The sequence below is a fragment of the Psittacula echo genome (assembly GCF_963264785.1).
Source record: "Psittacula echo genome assembly, chromosome: 3".
NCBI lineage: Eukaryota > Metazoa > Chordata > Aves > Psittaciformes > Psittacidae > Psittacula > Psittacula echo.
The window spans coordinates 70672958-70697465 of NC_137736.1; the positions used below are offsets into that span (position 1 = coordinate 70672958).

The window sequence follows — 24508 nt, forward strand, 5'->3', positions numbered from 1 at the left end:
CATGAAAGAGGAAGATAGGTGTTCCCATCATGATAGGATGGGAACGTGTTTCCATCATGGGAACAGGTGTTCCCATCATGATAAAATGGGAAGGTCTTCCCATCATGGTAACACGTGTTCGCATCATGGCCCTACTTTGGAGTAGCACAGCTTTTCCTTTTTCTGCATCTCCTCTCCTGCCCCCCATAATTTGTCTAATATTAAGCAACCACTTTTCTGTATGGAATGAAAGTACAATTAATGACTGATACATTTTGCCTGTAATGAAAAGATTGGATTAAGATTTTATAGATTAGTTTCCTTTTTGAATACTCTGACTTTCAAACACTTGTTATCTGCAATTTTAGCGCATTTTGATATAATGATTTGCAGTGTTAATTTTATGTAAGTGGTTTGAGCTGATCATTTGTTTATCCCTGTCGGCTGGTCCCAAATGTATAGCGTATATTGAAGGCACATAAAACCAGATCTCCCTCTAGAGACAGCTTTGTTTTGTTTCCTTCTTGAACTTTAAGCAAAATTAAATGAAAACTTGGAGAAAACCTGACCTCTGTAAGAACAATTTTGCACCGGTGCTGGCAAGCCTGGAGACAGATTTCCACAAACAACATCCATGTAAGCATTGTTGATGGTCACAAACATTTTGTTTAATCTGGCTGCTGCTTTTTTTAATTCTCCTCTATGTCTCTTGGAAATGAAAGAAAATTTGTTTTAACTTTCATGCTTTTCTGCTGAATCATAGAATCATAGAATGGTCTGGGTTGGAAAGGACCTTAATATCACCCAGTTCCAACCCCCTGCCATGGGCAAGGACATCTCCCTAGATCATGTCACCCAAGGCTCTATGTAACCTGGCCTTGAACACTGGCAGGGATGGAGCATTTGCCACTTCTTTGGGCAGTCTGTTCCAGTGCCTCATCACCCTCACAATAAAGAACTTCTTATATCTAACCCAAACTCCCTTGTTTAAGTTTGAACCCATTACCCCTTGTCTTATCACTACAAATGAATGGTAAAGTTGATTTAGAAGCCTAAATCTTCAATACTGCTTGAAGTATGTAGCCCCAAAATAGGTGAGGTATGGCACATTTGGAAAGGCATGCTGATTACAGTCACTGGCTTTGCTTGTTACAAAGTGCCCATCAACACAGACACCTTAATTAGAATTCCTCTTCAATTGTTTGCTATAGATATCAAAGGATAATATTATTTTGAAATATGTGAATATTATGTAATTCACCCCAGGAGAACTGAGAAAAAGGTATTTATCCCACCAACTTAAAAGTGAAATATTGATCCAGGAATAAGTGATAGTCAAAGATATCTCAAAGAAGAAGCTGCAGTGAGATTCCAAACCCTACACCAACAAAACAGCTTTTGCTAAGCTGAAGTACCTTTCTGGCAGAGACGTAGTAAAAAACTGTCTTCTCTGTATTTACCGTAATGATGGGAAGGTTTATATAGTGTCAGAAATGTTACTTCACTACCTTGGTACTTTCACCTGGTAGAACTGGTAATTCTGAAATTCACATAATGTTTGTTTTCTGTTACTAATATTAGTGTAACACTTTTGTACATAGTGGAAAAAGCAGGGTTACATTGTGTTTCTGTAAATCAAGGAAATTAAAGATGCTTAATGTGTCCCTCGCACTGTGGGTGATGAATTCAGAGATCATTTGCAGTCTTGAATAAAACAGAGTGCATCTATATCAGCATTTTTAGTGGATGCCAGATCCCCAGCATTAGTTGCTTTGCTCGACAGATGTGTTCCTATTGCAGTAGGCCATATGCCTATGTACACACCAATGGATAGTTCGGGCTGCTTTGTTTATGTTAGCAAATCTTTCCCTGCGCAAGATGGATGAGAGAGAGTAGAACCGGTAAAGACAAGCAATGGGAACATTAAACACTAACATCACTTCCATTTTTTTGCAGTATATTTTAAGTTTTATTTTGCCTTTTAAACTTCCTTTTTTATAGATAATGTGTGGATTTATTTTGTTTCGTTCAGTGGTTTTGGTTTTTTTTTGTTTGTTTGTTTGTTTGTTTCAATGAGGAAAAGTCCTGCTTGACTGCCTCTTACTACAGTTGGAACTAATGACTATTCTCTTAGGTCTCTTAGGGAAGGGATGGAAGAAAAAATGTTAGTTGAGATGGACTGCTGCTTTAAAGGGTTTTTCTAAAAAGACAAAATGTACCAGAAAAAAGTAGCAAAAATAGAAAAAGCCATTCTTGTCTCAGGTGCTGGAAAGACGTAGGCAGAACACATGGTCTCATCAGCTGCTCTGCGATGTGGCAAACCTGTAGCAGGATTGGGCTGTTTGGAATATTACTGAGTTACCTCGTTTGTCACAAGTTCACAGAAATGTTGCCTTGTGAAAAGGTGGTCTTGCATGTCAAAGCAAGGCTCTTAAAGAGGAGAGAAGCAGGGAGCATTAGAAAACAGACACCTTCCAGGACTCGCTCAAGATTTAGCCAGAGGTGATGGACATAGTAGTAAATTCTGCATACTCGTCTCTGCCTGGTGATGTTGGGACAACATTCAAAAAGTAAGAGTTTCCTCACTGTCCTAATGGGTCTGTGACTCTAAGGGATAATGAGGTACAATTTATTTCTCGTTCTTTTTGATCCTTTATTGTTCTTCCTTTGTTCACCTGTCACAATTTTTATTCCCTTTGTCAGAGGTATTAAATCTTATTTTCAAATTACATCTGCCATCCTGCTTCTCTTTAGTGCCTTAATTCAGTAACATTAGGATGTTGGGATGCATTATGAATGGATGCCAGGGTGCAAAATAAGTAATATGTACCAATAAAAGTGTGGTGCTGCTTATACTGTCTAGGTGTATCATAAAGTTCTAGTGGTCAGTCATCTGAAATTATGTTTTTAACTTCAAGAATGTGAATATCCCAGCTGGGATAGACATACCACCTAGTTATATGCATGCAACATAGGAAGCCAGGCTAGCCTTCTGGTCCAGAAAGATGTACCCTGAATCTGGAGGATTTCTGCATTATCTTTGATTCCATAAAAAGCCTAAGAAAATATACATAAGGAGGCATTTAATCTCTAAAGCTAGTTGGTACAAACACCTCTTTCCAAGCTTTGGTCTGTGAACAGGTCTTCTGTCTGCCTCTCTCCCTGGGATAAGTTCACCCATCAGTATTGCCATTTGAACATGAAGCCTTCAACATGTTCATGAGCCTTGCCTTTTTTTTCCACTTGTTCTTCCTCCTCACCTCTTTTTCTCCCCTGTCCTACTGTGTTCTTCCTGTTCCTTTATTTGACATGATATAAAAAAGAATGGGCTGTGGAAAGAAAGTTCTGGGCATTAAAGCCTCTTTTTAAAAAAGCATGTACATAAAGTAAAAACAAAAACTGTCAAAAGAAGCTGTGAGTGTGAATGTATTTATTTTATCATCAATGAAAAAGCTTGAACCAGCTCCAGGACTTCGGGACTACAATAGTCAGTAATTTCTAGATGAGTGGAACATCTATTTCTCTGTTAAAATATGGTACAATCTGAACCCTAGGTTGTCAGCTGCTTTCACAAGAGTTTGGGGGGGGTGTGGAAACAAGAGGAAGATAGACCATCTACCTTCTGAACCATTTAATAGTCAATAACCCAAGTCACTTGCAGGAGCAGTGTTAAAGCATACCCCAGCATGGGTGAGTACTGCAAATGCTTCTGGGTGATGCCAATACAGTCTGGGTTAGAAACTTTGACTTAGTGTCTTTCCTGGAGGAAAGGAGAGTAGTGAGGACATTTCCCAGGTAAGGAAAGACAGTGTGGGAGGGAAAGAGACTTGGCAGTGGGTACCGTGGTAGCTCTTGTCAGTTTGTGACTTCCCAGTGCCAGGGGTTGGGCTCTCTGGCATCCCTGATACAGCACAGCCCCGCTGCCCAGTGGTATCCAGCCAGTGCCTGATCTGTGCAAATGCCACAGGTGGTCGCCCACATCTACTGCGCTGGGAGAATTGCTCACATGACAGAAATCAGGAGCTGATCTGTGGGTTGCTGCTTTGGTTTGGAGACTCTGGCTGGGAGGAGAGGAGATGCTACCGAGATGTGATTCATTCGTGATGACGAGCAGGAGAAACTCAGGCAGGCAAAAAAGCCGTGATTAAATTAACCTCCTGAACAAAGAAAGGACAGGAAGAGAGCAACCAGCAAGAGTTTTTGGAAAATGAGTTAGTGTGTACTATTTAAAAACCTGTACCAAAGTCTCCACTTGAAATAACTTTCTTGGAGGCAATCACAGTTCTTTATAGCAAAATACCCAAATGTTGCATTAGGACATTGTGTTCTGTGATTTCCTTTATTTGCAAGATAATGGATTTATTCAAACATCATAAAAATCCCTTACAAATTAAAAAAAAATCACCTTATTAAAAAGTATATTGAACTATGTTTCAAAAATATGATCTGAATGATATTTTCTCTGGTGCAGTCAATTCACCATTTGGAAGCCTGCAGCAGTAGAGGAAGAGCTATATAGTGTGCTGCCAGCTTTGTAGATCCTGGGTAGGATAAACTAGGTGGAGAAACAAAACCCAGAGCTGAAGATATTTTCAGCATCTTAAAAGAAACAACCGAAAAACCAAAACCAAAAATGTAATTGTGAAGAAAAAGAAGAAATGGGAAATTTTCCAATAATAATAGTAATAAAAGTTTAAACACTTCTACTTGTTTATTCACCTCCCTCCTGCCTGCTACCATTTATCTGTGGCTTTTGTTTTAAAGCACTGAGTCTTTTTCAGTTTCATGAGCAGAGACAACACACTACTCAGAGTTTTATAGCTATTTCTGGGTTTGATGATCTTAAAGGTCTTTTCCAATCTAGTTGATTCTATGATTCTATGGTTTGGCATGGACTGAAGAGTTGTGCTTATGAATGTCAGTGCAGTATCAAGCTGTCAGAGGGCATGCTCTCTAGGGCAGAGATTATTAGCCTTTCATTTTTGCTTTGCTGAGCCTGTTCTAGCTATTATCCCTGGGCAGACAAGGGATCTATTCTGCAGGGGCAAGGCCCCAGCTGACAGCTTGCTGACACTGCAGCACCACTCCGTGATTACCCTTGCGGTGCTGGCAGAGTCCAAGGAGTGCTGATAAAAGTTGAGCCTGGACTTCATTTCCTGGGCTGAGGAGTATGATGTGGGTCAAAAGAGATTTGTATGGCATTTTCACCGGCCATGTTTTCAGCCCTCACCTAACACCACTATATGTCTTCTTCTTCAGTAACGTGAATTAATTTGTTGCTAACCAGGTTTTCATTTCAAGATGGCAAATATATTTTAGGACATTAATTTAGAAGGTAGTTGCATAGAGCTCATATGTGTATCAAGATATATACATCATGAAAGAAAACTGAAAGTCAGATGAAACATTAATAATGTTAACTTGCAGGCAATATGCTGCTATTCACTGGTATAGCTGTTAAAGAAGAAAATTCCCACATATACCTCAACATGTAAATAGATTGCCCTATTAATAAAAGGCAAGCGGATGAAGCAGGTGGTGTATTTTCTTATGTCAAGTTATATGATGTGCAAATATGTTGGGAACTTGGAAGACTTCGTTTGCTTTCTCATATTTACGGCAACATGTTACTCTCAGCTAGTACAGATCATCAGTGAAGCTGCTGTTTTCATGCTCTAAAAGTTTCTTCCATTTTTATAGGCTTCTGCTTTTAAAATACATATATAACTGGTATAATACATTACATCTTGTCTGAAAAGTCTGTTTGGAGAAAAGTCTGTTTGGAGAATTCATGTAAAGCATGAATCGCAGGGAGGCCTGCGATTTACATAGTGGGCTGGGGTGAAAGTTTATAGGTGCTCTAAGTAAACTGAGAAAATCCTGAGTTAGGAGTCCAAGGTTTGCGTTCATGAAATGAAGGTTTGTATTCATGAAACAGTTCCTATGAAAATGATTCACTTTCATTTGAAAATAAATTTAAGCTGTAATTATAAGGACAATATCAAATTCCACTAGGTGTGTGCTACTGAGTATTACTTTGTATGTTTAGAAAGCCTTTCAATGAGGTTTCTGGAGGTGTTACTCCATGCTGCGAATTCAGCTTTCTGTGACCATTTTGGAAGAAACTTTTTTTAAAAAAAAAATCAGAAATATACCGGTATTGCAGTTAGAGCATTGGTTTCAGCATCTGTATTGCAAACATAAACCTTGGTGACCCATTTGCAGAATCCTTATGAGGCCTTTTTTGCCTGTGTTCAGTAATGCTTTCTATTTTAATCAGAACAGTTATGGTGGCAGACTCCACACATGGGCTTGGAATGTGGAGATGTTTTGTCAAGGCATCCTGTTCTCACATTCGAAGCAGAGCCTCAGTGCAAGCATTGCTAAAAACACATTAGGAAGCAGATCGTGCATTCTCTGTGCAGGGAATGAAAGTGTTGGAAAGAAGTTTCTTCAGAGCAAAGAGAAACAAAGTCTGTGACAAAGGTTCAAAGGGACAAAACTTTAGCGGCAGCCTGGTGTGAATGCTGCTTGGTGGCTGTTTTCACGGCAAAGTCCTGAGTGCCATGGCAAGGATGCAGTGAATTCCTGTCCTACCCCAGGAATAGCCTAGGAAATGTGCTGGGAGCTCACTTCCTGGGCTATTCCTGGCATAGCATGGTAATTCATGAAAAGGACTCAATGAGAGTCTGTCGAAATCTCTGATTAGACAAGTAGTCTAGCTGTGGGGAGCCATCATTTCTGCTGCAGAGGAAGTTCCCAATCTGCTGTGCTAATAAGGGCTTGGGGGTCTGTAGTGGATAGACCTTGGCTGGATGTCAGATGCTCACCAATCTATTCTGTCACTCCCCTCCTCAGGAGGACAGAGGGGAAAAAATAAGGTGGAAAAACTCTTTTGTGTCAAGATAAAGGCAGTTTAATAATGCAAAAGCAAAAGCCACCCACAGAAGCAAAGGAAAACAGAAGTTTTTATTCTCTACTTCCCATCAGCAAGCCATGTCCAGCCACTTACCAGGAAGCAGGGCTTCAGTAAGTGGTAGTTACTCCAGAAGACATACATAAATGACAAATGCCTGCTTTTCCCTTACTTTTTATTGCTGAGCAGATGACACATGCTATAGAATATCCCTTTTGCACAGTTAGGATCAGCTGTCCTGGCTGTGTCCCCTCCCAGGATATTGCTCACCCCTAGCTGACTGGTGAGGGGGGGATACTGGAGAGACAGCTTTGATGCTGGGCAAGCACTGCTCAGCAGTAACCAAACTACTGGTGTGTTACCAACTCCTTTCTACCTACCACTGCAAAACACAGTACTGTGAGGGCTGCTATGAGGAAAATTATCTCCATCTCAGTCAGACCTCATACAGTGTCTTCACACTGGAGTTAGTAGGTGTAGGTTGGGTAGAACATCACCATAGGCAAACATCTGTGCAGATACAGTAATAACACGGCAGTATTCAGTGGTGCATGTTTCTGACAATCCATGTACAAACTGTGGAGGGCAACATGCTTCTTAGCTGAAACAAGCGGTATTTGAAGGAAAGCTGAAGGGTTAAATATCTACATTTCCACTTGCTTCTCCTTTGACAGCTGCATTGCAGTCTTTGAATACTATTCTAAATACACCCACAGAGCTACAGATGTTGTTGAGACGTCGTATCTGAGCATTGCATGGCTATAATAATTTTTTGCTGTAGACTCAAAAAGAATTCTTAAAGAGTGGGACATTTAAAAAGTGTGTATAAGAGGGGAGACAAGGACTTTGCCTCTTTTTTTTTATTTTTCTTAAAATTTAAGATAACTTTCTACATTTCTAAGAGATAGATCTTGTTCCCATACACCTCGTTGCTCTTCTTTATATTAATTTTATTGATTCTCACACAGGTCTCCTAAACCTAGGCTCTATTTCATTGGCTTCATTGATGGCTGGTACCATTTGCAAAGTCAGAATCCAAACTCAGACTTCCTGGTCCCTGTGGTCCCTTTGGGTTCCACTGTGTTACCTCTGACTGTGGGAGATTAAATGTATCAGTTGCTTGCTTACCCTGGACTGGTTGTCTTAGGGAACCCAGTATCTGACAGTGTACCCAGGTGAAAATATCGTGGCTTGAGCAAATCTCCACCTTCAGGAATGAGTGTGGTTGCTCTCAGTGTTTCACAAAGAGCAAAACTGGTTCTGCTTTTAAATTCTTTGCTTTGTTAGCTTATTTTACAGCTTCCAAGAAATATGCAATTCTGCTGTAGTTTATAGAAATAAGTCTACTTATGCTTTTGTATTTTCTCCATGGAATATGATGCCTGTTTTCAGAGAGAGCAGGGGTCTCGCAGGGCAATCCAATCCTGAAGCAAAAACCAGCTACTGTTGCCAATATCTCTTCAATCGGAAAAAGATAAGTACAGTGCTCGAGGGAAGTCAGTGAAGTCATTTTGTCATTTGGAAAGCACAGAAACTAATGAGTCACTTCTTTCAAACAGAGGCTTTCCCAAAAGGAAACTACTAGGACAACTAACTGGTGTTTGTAATTTTGTACGCCTCATTTAAAGTGATCTTTATCTTGATTTTGAAAAGGTCATGGAGAAGAGGAGAGAATTATGCTGGTTGAAAGGAAAGTTTTGTTTGTCTCTTTTGCATTGCTCACAGCGATCCCTCAGGGATCGGTGTTGGGATCGGTCTTGTTCAACATCTTTGTCGGTGACATGGACAGTGGGATTGAGTGCGCCCTCAGCAAGTTTGCCGATGACACCAAGCTCTGTGGTTCGGTTGATACGCTGGAGGGAAGGAATGCCGTCCAGAGGGACCTTGACACGCTTGTGAGGTGGGACAATGCCAACCTTATGAAGTTTAACCATGCCAAGTACGAGGTCCTACACCTGGGTCGGAGCAATCCCAGGCACAGCTACAGGTTGGGCAAAGAAGAGATTCAGAGCAGCCCTGCAGAGAAGGACTTGGGGGTGTTGGTCCATGAGAAAATGAACATGAGCTGGCTTCAGTGTGCGCTCACAGACCAGAAAGCCAACCGTATCCTGGGCTGCAACAAAAGGAGAATGACCAGCAGGTCGAAGGAGGCGATCCTGCCCCTCTGCTCTGCTCTCGTGAGACCTCACTTGGAGTATTGTGTGCAGTTCTGGTGTCCTCAGCATAAAAAGGACATGGAACTGTTGGAACAAGTCCAGAGGAGGGCCACGAAGATGATCAGGGGACTGAAGCACCTCCCGTATGGAGACAGGCTGAGAAAGTTGGGGCTGTTCATCCTGGAGAAGAGAAGGCTGCGTGGAGACCTCATAGCAGCCTTCCAGTATCTGAAGGGCGGCTTACAAGGATGCTGGAGAGGGACTTTTCATTAGGGACTGTAGTGATAAGACAAGGGGTAACGGGTTCAAACTTAAACAGGGGAGGTTTAAATTGGATATAAGGAGGAAGTTCTTTACTGAGAGGGTGGTGAGGCACTGGAATGGGTTGCCCATGGAAGTTGGGAAGAAGTTGTGAATGCTCCATCCTTGGCGGTGTTCAAGGTCAGGTTGGATGAGGCCTTGGGTGACATGGTTTAGTGTGAGGTGCCCCTGCCCATGGCAGGGGGTTTGGAACTAGATGATCTTAAGGTCCTTTCCAACCCTAGCTATTCTATGATTCTATGATATCATTCAAATTTCATGGGCAGTCTTTGCCTCTCTGGAAGAGTACTGCAAGCTCCTATATTCAAATGTATTAATAATGTTTACTGGAGAAATCTTCATACTTCATAGAAAAGTCTTGTTCTTTACCATATTAATTATTTTTGTAATTTACTTTTAAGTAAGAAAAAAACAGTGTCTAGAACGTCAGAAAAGTCTAATGCTTGATTTGCTTCTGTGGACAGCATTACCTCTTCTTGTTACACAGCTAGTTTGTTTTAGTTTTTTCTATTTTATAGTTAATATACACAGGGTTTGTTTTCTTTCTTTTATTTCCACCACAAATTAATCTTTGCTTTCCAATCACTTGATTTGTGATGGAGAATTGCTTCAAATTTAAAACTGTTAGTGTAATTTGTTCAGTGTAATACAAAATCAGAAATAAGGAATCAAATGGATTATCAATTCTCTCTCTTAATATGGAATAAGGAATATTAAGAAGATTGGCTTGATTTTATTTTGTCCCTTTTCCTTCTCAAAAAAGTGACTCACAGTCTTACCTGATAGAATTCTTTCTTCCATCTACAATATTATTTTTAATGTTTAAGGATTACAGACTAACCGAAAACCTAGCAGAATAAATTATTGAATAATCTATTAAATTATTATTTAATAATTAAATAATTAATAACTAAATAATTAATAACTAAATAATAACTAATAATAACAACTAATAACTAATAATAACTAAATAATTATTTAATATTAAATTATTATTAAATTTATTAAATTATTGAATAACTATTGAATCAACTTATTGAAAAAACCTTTTCAGTATCATGTCTTTTGCTGAAAATATCCAAAGGTATTTTTAGCTGATAAACTGTATGTTTGCTTAAAGTAGGCATTGCATCAGTATGGAGTAACTCTCTGATGTATTTCTGAATTCTGCAGGATTCTGAAAATACTTCTAGTACACCTTGTCTAAGACTAAATTGTAGTCAGCTCCAGGCAAGGAACAGGTAGTAATACTTGTATGGAATCTGGAGCAGCCCAAAAGCGAAATTAACTCCCAGGTCCAAAGACTTGTGCCAGGTTTCTGGCTATTGTATTGTAATAGTGGAGGTATGCTCTCTTCAGTCATTCATGTATTTCAGCCCTTGAATAGTTCTTCATAAGCTATTGAAAGCCACTTCTGAAAGATAATCCTGTAGCCTGTATAATTCACAATGAAAGGCTTCCTCCCTTAAGCTGTATATCTTCGTGATTTTGGATAGCTCTTCTCCCTGACAAAACCTGTGGAATATGCCGTTTTTGTGGATATTTTTCTTTCCCATTGCCTGTTTTCTGGTAGATCAACAGCACCACTAACTGCATTATTCACCTGCATTATTTAATAACAGAAATAAGCACTTCAATCTTTCTATTAGGTAGTTTTCAAATCAGACGCAGAAATCAAGTGTTATAGAAGGTTAACTTTTGACTTCTTAATAGTTTACATTTTTCAGAGATGCTCTAAAAATTAAAATTCAGAAACAAGAAAGGATACTTTGTGACTGATTAATTTCTTGATTCTCTTAGAACATGATGCATGGATTGCTCATCAATTTTATAGGGTAATGTATCATGCCACTTATAAGTAGCTCATTATCTTCTCTATGCAAACATGCGTATCAGAAGTACAACAGTTGAATGCATGCAGGATTTATATTTCCCTAGGGAAAACTAAAACTTCAGACTTATTATAGCAAACCTAGGCCCAACTGGTTGGCATACCAAGCATCACCTGGCTTACTGAGAGCCTCTTCTAGGTTCAGGGCAGCAGCAAATGCATCCTAATCAGTGTGTTAGGCAAGCATTCCGCTTGGTCATAGGCAAATCAGTGTTTTTTCATTCTTTATGAGAATTTTTCCCTTTGCTCTCTTTTATTATGTAAGACTTGTAGGGCTTGTTGACACAAGCAAGAACCATGCAACTTTGACATTCTTGTTCTTTTCAAGTTTTTGCTACTACTAATTTTCATCCCACACATTCAGGACATGTATTAAAACAAACAAGCAATCCTAGAGATACAGTGAGTTAGAAGATGTGAGATTTTACCAAAGGATCCTGGAAAAAATCTATCTTTTTTTGAAGAACCAATAATTTCACAGAGATATTATTATTTTCATAGAACTACCATCTCAGTAATAATCAGAAAATGCCAAATATTAGGAATTTACAGGAAAATAACAGAAAATAAAACTAAGAACAAGTTCAGTGTTTATAAGTCTGTGTTTCACCTGTATTTTGAATACCATGCCGTTCTTATCCCCTCGTATGATATGAAATTGAAAAGATTCAAGGAAAAACCAAAGCAGGGAACAGCTTCCATACAGGCCATGACTTGGTGGGCTGGCCATGTGTATTGGGTTTACATGGCAAAGTTTTGGTAGCAGGCTTGGCTGCAGGGGTAGAATCTGTGAGAACATGCCCCACATCAAACAGACCCAGTTCCACCTGGCTCCAAGACAGACCTGCCTCTGGCCAAAGCTGATCCAATCAAGGATGCTGGTATAATGTATTGTACCACCACTCTGGGATAATGTATTTAAGAAAGTGTAAAAATTACTGTACAATTGCAGCTGATAAAGAAGAGTGAGAAGATGTGACAGAAACAGCTTTGCAGGCACAAAGGTCAGTGCAGAAGGAGGGGAGGGGTACTGCAGGTCCAAGACCAGCACATGGTGCAGTACATGGTGAGGCAGGCTGTGCCCCTGCAGTCTGTTGAGGTCCATGGTGGAAGAGATATTCACCTGCAGCCTGGGGAGGACCCCACAGTAGAGCAATGGGATGCCCAAAGAAGGCTGTGACTGCATGGGAAGCCCACACTGGAGGAGGTTCCTAGCTCCTGTGGCCCATGGAGAGAGGAGCCCACACTGGAGCAGGTTTGCTGCAGGACTTGTGACCTCATAGGGGACCACACTGGAGCAGTCTGTTTCTGAAGGGCTGCACCCCGTGGAAGGGACCCCATGCTGGAGTAGGAAAAGAGTGTGAGGAGGAAGAAGCAGCAGAGACAATGCATGTGACTGCAAGCCCTGTTCCCCAGTTCTCTATCCCCCTGTGCTTCTCAGAGGGAAGGAGGTAGGGAAATCTGTAGTGAAGTTGAGCCTGGGAAGAAGGGAAAGTTGGGGAAAAAGCATTTTTAGATTTACTCTTATTTCTCATTATCTTACTGTGTTTAATTGGCAATAAATTAAATTAAATTAATTTCCTTGTTTTGCCCAAGATGGTGAGTTGTGAGTGGTGTCCATGTCGTTATCTTAACTCACGAGCTTTTGGGTTTGTTTTTTTATTTTCTTCTCCTGTCCTGTTAATGAAAGGGGAATGATAGAGCAGTTTGGTGGGCACCTGGTGTCCAGCCAAGGTCAGCCCACTACACCATGAAAAACAGAGGACATGACGATGGTCACATAGAGGAGTCAGGGATATAGTAACTCGAAAATGATGAATGCCATGGCAAATGGAGATAGTGTTTGCTGTCTCTTCCAATACAAGAACTAAGGGCATCAAATTAATCTATGAGAAGCCCATTACAAAACAAAAGACACAGTTCTTCATGCAATAAGAATCAGAACCAAGGAGCTTGCCAATAGGTAGTGCTGTGAATAATAGAAGTTTATATGGTATCAAGGAAAGAATAGACAATTACTTGGAAGAAGTATCTGTTTGGGATTAGTAAACACAGAAACCACATCAGGCTCTGGAAACCAGCTGAGAGGAAAACAACTAAAAGTTAGGAAAAATCTCAGGGGAAGTATCATGTGTTCAGGGTAAGGTTGTGGATGGAGTTTTGAGTAACCTGATCTAGTAGAAAGTGTCCCTGCTTACTGCAGAGGGGTTGGAACTAGATGATCTTTGAAGGTCCCTTCCAAACCAAACCATTCTATGAGTCTTGATTCTGTGATTCTGTATGGTTGTCCCCGGTTTTAGTCTCCTCAAGCAGATGGCTGTAGCCATTGACGGAAACAGAATACTACATCATATGAACTCTTCAAATTAGCCAAGAATGCGGAAATATAAGACCGTATTTACAGATAGCAAGAGTTAGACAAGATGAAGCTCGCTAAGATTCGAGAGGTGTGAAAAAATCCAATGTGCATATTTCAAGGGGGGAAAAAGGGGGAAAAATGTTCCCTCGGGAAAATGCACCAGCTCTGACATCATCTTCGTCCATACTAGCAGACATCTGGGTACGAATGATGAGCAACATAATTACTTTGAAAACACTGCTCTGAAAAGACTTAAATGCTGAGAAAAAGGTTCTTTCAACATATAGAGAACAAAAACAAAGTACCACATAAAATAAAATTATCTCTTTCCTAGGTTATTTCTTGTAAATTTTCTTCAAAGATCAGGTGTAGATATAGGTAAATATGCACCAATGAAAGGAGCACGCAGTTTAGAGGCAGACGCTTCAATACATGAAAGGAAAGACATTAAAATTGCCTAAAAGACTGTGAGTAACGTGTTTTCAAGCAGGTATTTTTTGGCTATTATAGCATTTTTATTTTGTGGTTTTGAGTGATAACATATTTTGGCTTGGCAAAATAGTTCATCCAATCAAAAAAGCATCTTCATTAAAATAAAAAAATATATTTTCTTCTTTTTTTTTTTTTTTTTAACCAGTTATATTCAATCTTAAGACCCCTAAAATCATCGAGTCCAACAGTAAACCTATCATTGCCAAGTCCACCACCAAACTATGTCGCCAGACACCAAATATTTTAAATACCTCTGGGGATGGTGACTCAACCACTTCCCTGGGTAGCCTGTTCCAATGCTTGATGACCCTTTCGGTGAAGTTTTTCCTCACATCCGGTCTAAAACTCCCCTGGCACAACTTGAGGTCATTTCTTTTCATCCTATCTCTTGTAACCTGGCAAAAGAGATCGACACCCACCTCACTACAACTTCCTTTCAGATAGTTGTAGAGAGTGAAGATCTTCCCTAAGTCTCTTTGTCTCCAGACTGAACAATCCCAGTTCCCTCAGCTTCTGCTCATTGGACTTGTTTTCCAGGCCCTTCACCAGCCTCATTGCTCTCCTTTGGACATGCAAATCTACTTATCATCTAACCAATTTTGAAAAATTCAACTTGCATTTACCATTTTAAACTATTTTGACATCTTGTAGGGAGAGGTTACTCACCCCTTCTGGTAGCTACTAATTTCATCCTTGATTTCTCTTAGAACTGCTTACTGAATGCCAGAGGGCTTTTTCAGTTTATTACCAGTCACTTTCAAGTAACTATAAAATACAATACAGAAGTCAGAGGTCTCCTTTACTGAGTCCTCCAAAAATAAGGATTTCAGCATGGGAATCTGCCCAGGTTTTTTTATAGTGAACAGTAACACAGAGAATTTTTTTTTATTCTTTGCAATCTTGTCCTCTCTCAGGTTTCTCTTGTGTACTTTGATCAACAGTTGGCCTTACAGACTTTGCCAAGCTTCATGCTATTGTTGTGTTTGAAGTAAGATTTTGTATTTAGTTTTAATTCCTTTTGCCAGTTCCTCTTCAAACCCTCTTTTGGACCCTCCTATTTATGTTTTTACATTTAATTTGCCAGAGTTCGTGATATTTTCTTTTTCCTTAGGTTTGACACAGCTTCAGGTTTCTGAGGGCTACCTTCTTGTTTCTAATAACCTCCCTTACCTGCTGTTCAGTCCTCATGACTTTTCTACCCTTTCCAAAAATACTTTAAAAAAAATCTGTGGCATGCATTCATCAGTGCTGCTCTTTCAATAATATCCACACTGTCTGCAAGGTTTTAATTCCCTTAGTTCTCATTTTAAGCAAGTTTCTTCACCTTTGCATGACTCTACCTCTTGAAATGGACCAAAATTGCAATGCATATATTTGACTTTTGATGCTCCTGTAAGGATACAGAGTTTTTCTAGATTCTCATGTGCTGTTTTCAGCCAAGCCATGTGTGATAGCTGGGACAAAGTTGAAGGAGGTGTCCCACTTTGGGGACTGCCTTCACAGCTGCTTTAATATGTACTTATCATTGGCCTCATAAAAATGTGATCTCTGTGTCACGTACCAGTGAGAATCTTCATAAGGATAATTGAAGGCTCCTACTACTCTCATGTTTCCTGACCTTTCTGACCCTAATCTCTCACGGCATAACAGTCAATGTTGTCATCCTATTTGGGTGGCCCGTAATGTCTTATGTTCTTCCTATTAAGGCCTTGAATTTTGGTTCCTAAGGACATTGAGGCACTTGGTCAGGTAGGTAATTTCTTAGCTTTGATTCTTTGATCAAATCTGGCTTCCTTGGTCCATTGACTGTTGAGAGGATGAGTGTAGATCTGACAACACAAGGAAGGAAAGGAGCAGCAGAATTGTTCAGGGAAAGGAATTCTTGCTCCAGGGATTCACTCAGATTTTCTCCATGGTCAGAAGAGCAAGGAGGGTCTCTTCTAAAGACGAATTAATTCTACCTTCTTTGGAATAAGAGTAGCCTGTTTCTTAAACTTAGATTGGCTGCTTCTATTTTTCCCATTACCAAATAGACATTTGAGGTCTTGCTGATGAATGATTTAAGTGCCTGAAGTGTGTCTTCAGATAAATATAAGCCTGTGATACACACTGATTGATTTATCCTCCTTCCTTCTGCTGAAATCAGTCCAATTAAATCTTTTAAATGTTGAGGTCAGAGCTCCTTAACTTTTAGGGCTCCTGAGGGGAGGGCAGCAGAAATAGGATACGTCAGTTTTTATGCTTGGTCCAAGGACCTATTTTTATATTAAACCGTCAATGGGTAAGTTAAATCCTTGGAAGAGAGACTGACTGCAAATAGAGTAACTTTACTCCTCAACTCTCTCAGTCTTGGGCCAGTTCTGCTTAAGCATGAAAGCACATTTCCAGGTGCCTGAAGGATTTTGAAGTCCAGATTTTGAGTGTTAAATTTTTTACCCTTTTCAGGAAGAATGGATCACTTCTTTATAAAGAGTGATGGATACACAAGAACAGGGTGAAAAAAAAGGATGAGAGCTGTATTTTTATGCCTGATGCATATAAAGAGCCTAATCCTCCTTAAGTAGCTCAGAAGAGATACATTATTCATGTAAGAGGTACAAACGAGTTACATTGATTCAGCAATAGAAATAACTGATTTTGCCTAAAATATAAAGTTTAATTATTAAAGTTATTAATCTGAGACTATTTCTATGAGACAGCAAGCTTTATGTGCTGTTCCATTTGTGAAGGTATAAACACTAAATCAACTTTGAAGTTGAGGAAAGCTATGGCAGCCCATGACAGCTGGTGAACTGCCTACAAGTACATAGAATATGGTTTCAGCAGCTACTATGATTTACCAAACTTAAAATCAACTTTCTCAGACATTGAAAGATAAAAATACAAAATCTTGATGAATGACTCAAATAATTAATGTCTTTAAAATTTTTAGTAAATTTCAACTTTAGTAGACATTTGAAGGAGTTGCAGTGTTATTACCTGAATTCTCTTATGCTAGGCTAGAAGCAGCTCCTTGTAGGCTTCCTAAGCAAGAAGGAAGCTGTTCTGCTTCTGGATCTTTTTATGACCATACTCAGAGAAAATATTTAAGAGGTGGCAATTTGCAGATTTGAAGTCAGTTTTCAGTGTATATGACCCTGTGGACTACATTTCATAAACAACATTATAGGGATTTTAATGATTACCTTATATATTAGAAACTTCTGTAGTACTTTTACTTAGCAAAGTATCAGCCTTCCACTGGTATGTGTGCTCCTGTTTCAGAACCCAGTGAAGCTGCTTAAACTGACAACTCCCACAACAGCCAGAATTATTCCTTGTCTGCAATCTCATATATTTAAGCATTTGTATTCCTCTGATCCATTTCATATCATGTAGATCTTCCTACTGTAGTGTCTGAGCAGATTTCTGAAGTGCAGAAAGAAATGTAACTAACATCCATCATAGCTATTCTTGTATCTATTCTTTATGGGAAAAAATGAGAATAGTGGAAACACTTTGAGTTTATAAACTACGTCTAAGCTTAAAACAACTTTTTCACGTAGATGCCCTTTGGTTATTCAGGAAACACATTCCAAACATTTAGCCCTGACAAAATGATGTCTCTAGTGCAGATGAGCTTCTCCCTCACTATAGAAAATTTCAGCATGTCAAAGAAACAGTGCTGTTAGTGACATTGCTAATGTTGGCCTTTCGGTTAACCTTGGTTGAAACAATGACATACTTGAAGATAATAACTGGGATCCTGGGAAAGAATAAATGCTGTACAGAGAGACTGTTTAGAAAGCAGAAGACAGATTTGCTACCCAAACAGCAGACAATGTTGTTTGAAAATTATGCTGTGTCACCTTGCTCAGCTCTGAACACTTCATGAGATAATATGATTACTGCCCATTGGCATGAAATGTAGGACTTCATATCAGGGTAGTAAAGCAATCCAACTGACAGACTGATGTCACTAGTTGTGAATGCCTCTAGCAAAAAGATTATTTCAGGCTGACTTTTAGGTCTATTCTGGTTAAATACCAACTCTAATGCCGTGCTCAGGCTAAATAGAAGTACTGAGGAGCTAAGAAACAAGATCTGGCTTTTTCCAGCTAATGGAGGTTATTTTTCTCTTGTGTTGGAACCTCTCAGCATCCCAGCCATTAAAACTAACATAAGAATTAGTCTGACACCATCCTCCAGTTCATCCAAATAAAAAAATAAATAAATAAATATAATCCCTCCATATATCTAAAGAGTAATATCTCCCTGCCAAATTTTGCTCCTAAGCTGTGTACCTATTATTTTCAACTCCGTGGGAGTTTCTTTTCTATAGCCACGGCTGGAATTTGGCCCCTCGTAGTGACTGTGTCATCACTCTTTGTAATCTAGGTCAAGAGAAGAAATTAAATGATGACATTGTGCTGCTTGCTGTGGCATCCCCTGGGAGTTTGTGTGGTCCCTACTGATTGCCTTGAATCATTAATCAAAGGGTAACTGCACTGCACAGCCCACAATTTGTTCTCAGCAGGCACATGCATTGATGATGCTGCACCAAGAAAAAAAGACTTAATTGCATTGACAGTACCGTTTTTCACGGTTTAGAGTGTTTATCAAAATTGTGCTTGTAGCATCTAAAAATACTGTAATTAATGCAGCTTTTGGCCTCCTTGCACACTGTTTTCTTTTTAGTTTCTTCTGTTAAAGAAGACAGCTGTTTGCTAGGAAAACAAATTCATCTCTTTTCCTTCTCTCTCTCGCCTCCTGTTTTGTATTTGAGTGCATCAGTAGGAGGCTTACAGTTTGTTGTAAATGTTCATTCACAGTTTCTGCAGATTCCTACATTCATATTCACAAAGGCAGAATATTTCAAGATGTCCTTCATATCAAGTTACTGTTACTTCACATCAAACATGAGGAATACAAAATACAGATTTCAGGGCCTTTGCTTCCCAGGGCAGAACAATGATCCTTAAGGGAACAAAAAACCCCCCAGTTCTCAATGAAAGTGTGAAAAATTGGGTCAAGCATTTCTTAATTCTTAAACTCTTTTCTTTCATTGCTGATCTAAATGTGGCTTGTGGGTATTAACGTGTAAAGTATATTACAAAATAAGGAAAGCAGATCTTCTTTGATAGGATAAAGCATCTGCAAAAGAGGATGAGGATCAGTCAGCTTGTGACACCACTAGGCAGTTGGGCCTTGGCTTCTGGGCAGGCCAGGGTTGTGCTTTTCTTTTCCCTATTAAATAAACAGGCTGCTAGAACAGGAAAGGGCACACAAGTGTGCCACACGGTTTAGGCCACCCTCATGGGCTACTGCTCCTGTGCTAGACAGCCTGTGTGCATGTGGGAAGCTGCAAGACCATGAGAAACCCAACCTGCTTAGTGGTAAGCAGGCTAGGAGTAAAGGAGTAGTGTATGCCACTCTGTGCAGAAAGCAGCAGGAGCAAAGGGAATTTGTAATGGAACAAGATCTAACTTAGGCTAAAGAAGATACTGGGGAAAAAACCAACTGTTTGAGCATCAAGAGAAAAGAGACTTAACAGCTGTTTTTTTCACACCTCTACAGAAAAATAGTGTTATTGTGACTTATTTTTGTCATCCACCTGCTACCTCTAACTATCCTGAAATGTTTTTATTACTTCTAATACCCACATCAGGTTTTAAAATATTCCAGTTCCTATATATTGCCTTGTAAATCTTGTATTACAGTAAAAAGGGATGTGTATGTAGCAGAGCTTTGCAAGACTGCAATTTCACTGAAATGACTATTATTACCTTATAGACTGGAAGGGTAAAGCTCAAGTGGTGCTGTATATGAAATCCTAAGATTAAATAATGGATTTTGCCATAACATCACACTGGACTTTATACTTCTACTGCTGATGTAGGACTCAAAGCTCTTTTAAAACAGGAGCCTGTTGAAAATCTTCATTGTCTGATACAAAAGCCTGTACTGTGTACACACATATGAAGGCTCAAGATTGCAGTATCTTGAGTTCATCAAATGCTTTCTGCTTTGTGAATGAAAATATTTGGAGCCAAGCTGCTGTTACACTGCTAGTTTGCAGTGCATGTGAGAAGGGCATCAGCAAGAGTTAAAATGGTGACTTTTGAGCAGTACTGGAGCTGAATTCAAGTAAGGCGTTAGTCCTGCGGTGGAGCCTGAGCCTACTTAAGCTTACGACAACCACAAGAAAAACTGTACAAATTAAATGGATCATATACAAAGCACTAAAGAAAGAAATTAAACTTAATTGTAAACTAAAATTCATGATAGTTAACAGAGAAAATTAATGAAAATCAAATATTTTAAATAATGAAGGTTTTAATCAAGATGCTTGTAATGTAAATCTTAGTAGACATTCTCTACACTTAAACCATTCTTTCTTCTCCAGTATGTTAAAGCGATATTTTGTATAATATTCCATATTAATTTGTTTTAATGTCTTTGGAAAAAAAGATGCTATTTCCTTTTCTGTTACAAACTCTGGTCTCGGAAGTGTTGCCTTACAGATTAAAATAAACTTATTGCAACTAGTATTTGAGTCTTAAAGCCACTGAAGAAGTAAGATGTCCCTAAAATTGTGCTGACATCTCTTTTCATTCATTACCAAGACAACATTAAACTGTAGTGGTCATGCCACTGCTATTAAAAACACATCGGGACTTCCACTCAAAAGTGGTGAAAAAACACAGACCAAACATTCTGTACCTGATCCTCCATCAGTTGTTGAAATCGACAGTGGTCTTTGCATTGCAAGATTTTTTATTTTGTATAATGTGGAGAAAAATGGGTGCAGCTTATTAATTTTCTTTTCTCTCCGTTATGGAAAACTACAGAAGTAAAGGTGATTTTGTAACTGAAAACCATTCTTAGCATTTCACAAATTGTGGCACTGTAAGGTGTTGGATGAATAGGAAAGACCCTTGCATTTGTGTTGAGCTACTGTTTTGATTTATGACTGTAAGCTGATACTGAGGCTTTTTGAGCCTTTCAGAAAGGCTGTCATTATGAATGAGAATACTGACATATGAAAGCCCTCTTACTTGCTGATGCTTGGGAAGTGCCAAGAGCGTCTTCCCTCTCTCCCAGCTATGCCCAGCTTCATTCACTTCCTAGCAAAGAATCCCTTGTCCTTCAACTTAGCAGAGAAAAAGAAAAAAATAGTAGCAGAAAGGAAAACATTTATCATTAAAGCTTAACCTAAATATGTATGTAGCTTTTTAAATGAGTAGCAGCAACTTTTCAGCCAGCTGTTTGTCAGCCTCCTGTTTCACTGGGTCGGCATCAACATTGAACAGTTTGTTCAATGCAGAATCATATTTACATAGGCAGGCTCAGCTATTTTTCTTTTTAATGCCCCTCTGTGACCCAGTAAATCACAGAGCCCTTGAGAAAAATTGTCAACTTTAATGAAAATACAGAAGTAAACCGGCAATTTAAGTTCAGCCTTCACTCTAATATTACTACTAGCCTGTTTTGTTTAATCAGGCTTTTATCCTGTGCTGTTTTTAAAATGCTTAGTAATGTGTTAAATGCTAAAATACATGTACTATTACTGATTCTTAAGCTGTACAGTTATACTAATATTACAGTCCTTAAAATATTCTTGTCTATTTTTACCACTGAGATGAATTTTAGGCTGTAACTCCACAGGAATCAGTTCTAGGGAAGCAGAAACCAGGGTAGCCTGCAAAAGGTTCATATCAAGCAAGTTCAGATAACTGCAGTGTCAATTGCTTTAAAAAAACCCAAACTGTTATTTTCAATAACCGAAGGCTGCACAATGTGTCTGCTGGTAACATCTAGTGATGAAAAGTGATCTAAGGCTGTTCTCTGTTATACTGAATAAAATCCATGCAATGGATTTACTTTACAATATATGTACTTTGGGAAAGGGAGTTTTAAACAATTCACTATATAAAAGCTTCATCTGTTCCTGCTCTTTGACACAGAAGGGTAATTTTGAATGATACTTCAGCTGTCAGTAGATTTCAGATGTTGTTAAGGTTTTTATTCCTCATTTAAATCATAGACTACTCTACTTTAGCAGTCACACAAGTTATGGACAGTGCTGAACACTCTCTTGTTCCTTACTAGCCTAACACATAATTTTGTGTGCATGAACTTTCTCAGTTATCAAAATGTAAAGTTTTTGAACAAAGCCAAAAGAAATTTACTGCAGCACCTATGGTATTTTATTTTTTCTTCATTCATGGATTAGCTCATCACATATTCAAGTAATGCATGCTAGCAGACTGAAGGACCACTGGGAAACTCTTCAGCAATTCATGTGAAGTAAAATTGTTTCTCTTGAAATATAGAAACAAACTTATGCCAGCATTTCTTTCTAGGGGAAAGGAAAAAACCCAGACCCATCAACAAACCAAGAAAATAAAGAGAAGAAATAAATATTTCTAGGTCCATGACTGAAAAGTGCTTTGGTACTTGAACTTCAGTTGGCATGCGGTTTGGCAGGTTGATAGCACCAGGTGCTGTTTGTGGAGTGACAATGTTTACCGCCTTGAAATCCGGACTGCCCATCCTTCCATCACTCTTTGATACACTGATAAATTATATAAACTAGGTCATTGAACTAGTAGTCCATAATCCACTGGGCTAATAATACTGGATCACAATTGTTCCTCAGGAGTATCACTTGGACATTCATACGGTTCTTTGGCTTTGGATCTTTATTAGTATATTAATCCTTCCACACTCTAATTTATCTTGGGCAAACATGTACAAACTTCTTTTGTTTCTCACCCCTCTAGTGTTTTAAGTATTTCTGGGGCTTCACTGTGATAAACAAGATGACTATGGGGCTTTCTGTTTCTGTATTACCCTCACACAAACAATTGTTAGCTAGATCCCGAATGAGACCATTTCCTAATCAAAGACCATTGCCTAAAATGCCATTTTTCCTCCTGTCTTGCTGAATAAAATACCACCATCCTTCCCTGCAGGTCTGCTAGTATGCTGTGTCCCTCAGGCACCCAGTGTGTTTTAAGACATCAGTAGCAGCATCAAACTCTATTAACAAGCTAAGGCCACTCATTACATCTACAGCTACCCTGGTAGGACTGGTACTATAAGTCTCCCCTGGGGAAACATACCTTAATCCACTGTGTCTCAAAGGGTCGAGTGAATGCACCTGCCCAATATTAAAGTCTGTCTGCTCCTCAGCCATTGGAATTGAAAGTGTTTCTTTCATATAGCTACAGATACCTGTACTGGTTTCAACACTTGACTCTTGGGATCTTGTCTTTAATTTCTAACATACAGCTCTGCCAACTGAAGCATGATGATGGTAAGCGGTTTCTTACTCCATTTAGCAGTATCTTCCCTCCACTTTTCCCAAGCTTTACTGTTCTATTTCAAATGCCATCTTCATGACTCAGTTGGCATTCTGGAAAAAAAAAAAAAAAAAAACAAACAAAATAAAATACCTCTCTGTGCCATCCTACAGGCAAGTCTCAGACCCAGAACCATAAGGGTCCATCTTGTCCTTACCTTCCAGAGGTCTGGCTTGTTTGCCTTCAAGTCCTGTATTAGCAGGCATTACAACTGCTTGTATTTCTTTTACCATTGTATTATTATTTATTTGCCTTCTCCTTGATTCCTTAAGCCCTCCTCCTTCCTGGATAGTCTTCCCAGCCCTGCCAGCTTGCCCTTCCAAATCCAGTTGATAACATTAGCAGGGGTCAGAGGACCCATAATCATGTGCAGTGGATGAGTGAATCCTCTAGCACTATGGTTTTGAATATTAACTCACCATAGCCAGGGTCCACCTCCCTCCAGGGGCAGCTTTAAAGGTGTTGGACTCTGGACCCATTTGGGTTTTATTCTTCCAAACGAAGCTCTACAGGCACCAATTCCAGCTTCTTTAGCACATCTCAGCGCTGGCTGTAACCATTGTTAATTACCAGCAATGGTTTTTCTGCGGGTTGTACATGGCCCATTTGGTGGCTACACAGGCTGGTAAAGCCAGGTGATTTTGATCAGCATTGGTCAGCTGGGGGTGATTTGCTTTCACAAGGAGTAGTCCCAAGTGAATTGCGATCGTCCCAAATGTTTCTGTGCATTTGTGTCCCAGAGGCCCACTTTGCTAGCTGTCTTCTGGTTTGTACGGAAGCTCCTTTACCCATTTCACCTAGTCATTTCTATTTAAGTTTCTCAGTTATCTTCTTGTAAGAGTTGTGCTCCTCACCTTCCTACCTCCTTTCCTGTGTTTTCTCCAATGCCACTGTAACAGCAGCCTTGGCCTGAGCCAGCTTACAGTCTTCTTGTTTTGCCTTCTCATTGTTTTATATCTGAAACTTCTTCCCACCCTCACCATCCTCTCCTAGCAGCAGCTATTTTCAGCCCTTCTGCAGCAAAGGTACATTCCATGGCCTTGTACT

General features: G+C 39.4%; 1 protein-coding gene across 2 annotated transcripts in view; it reads left to right on the forward strand.

Annotated features, from left to right (window-relative positions):
- The window catches only part of FGF14 (fibroblast growth factor 14), a gene marked incomplete at both ends in the record, with an annotated part of 398496 nt that overhangs the window by 142036 nt on the left and 231952 nt on the right, over window positions 1-24508 (forward strand). The gene's annotated exons all lie outside the window — the stretch shown is intronic.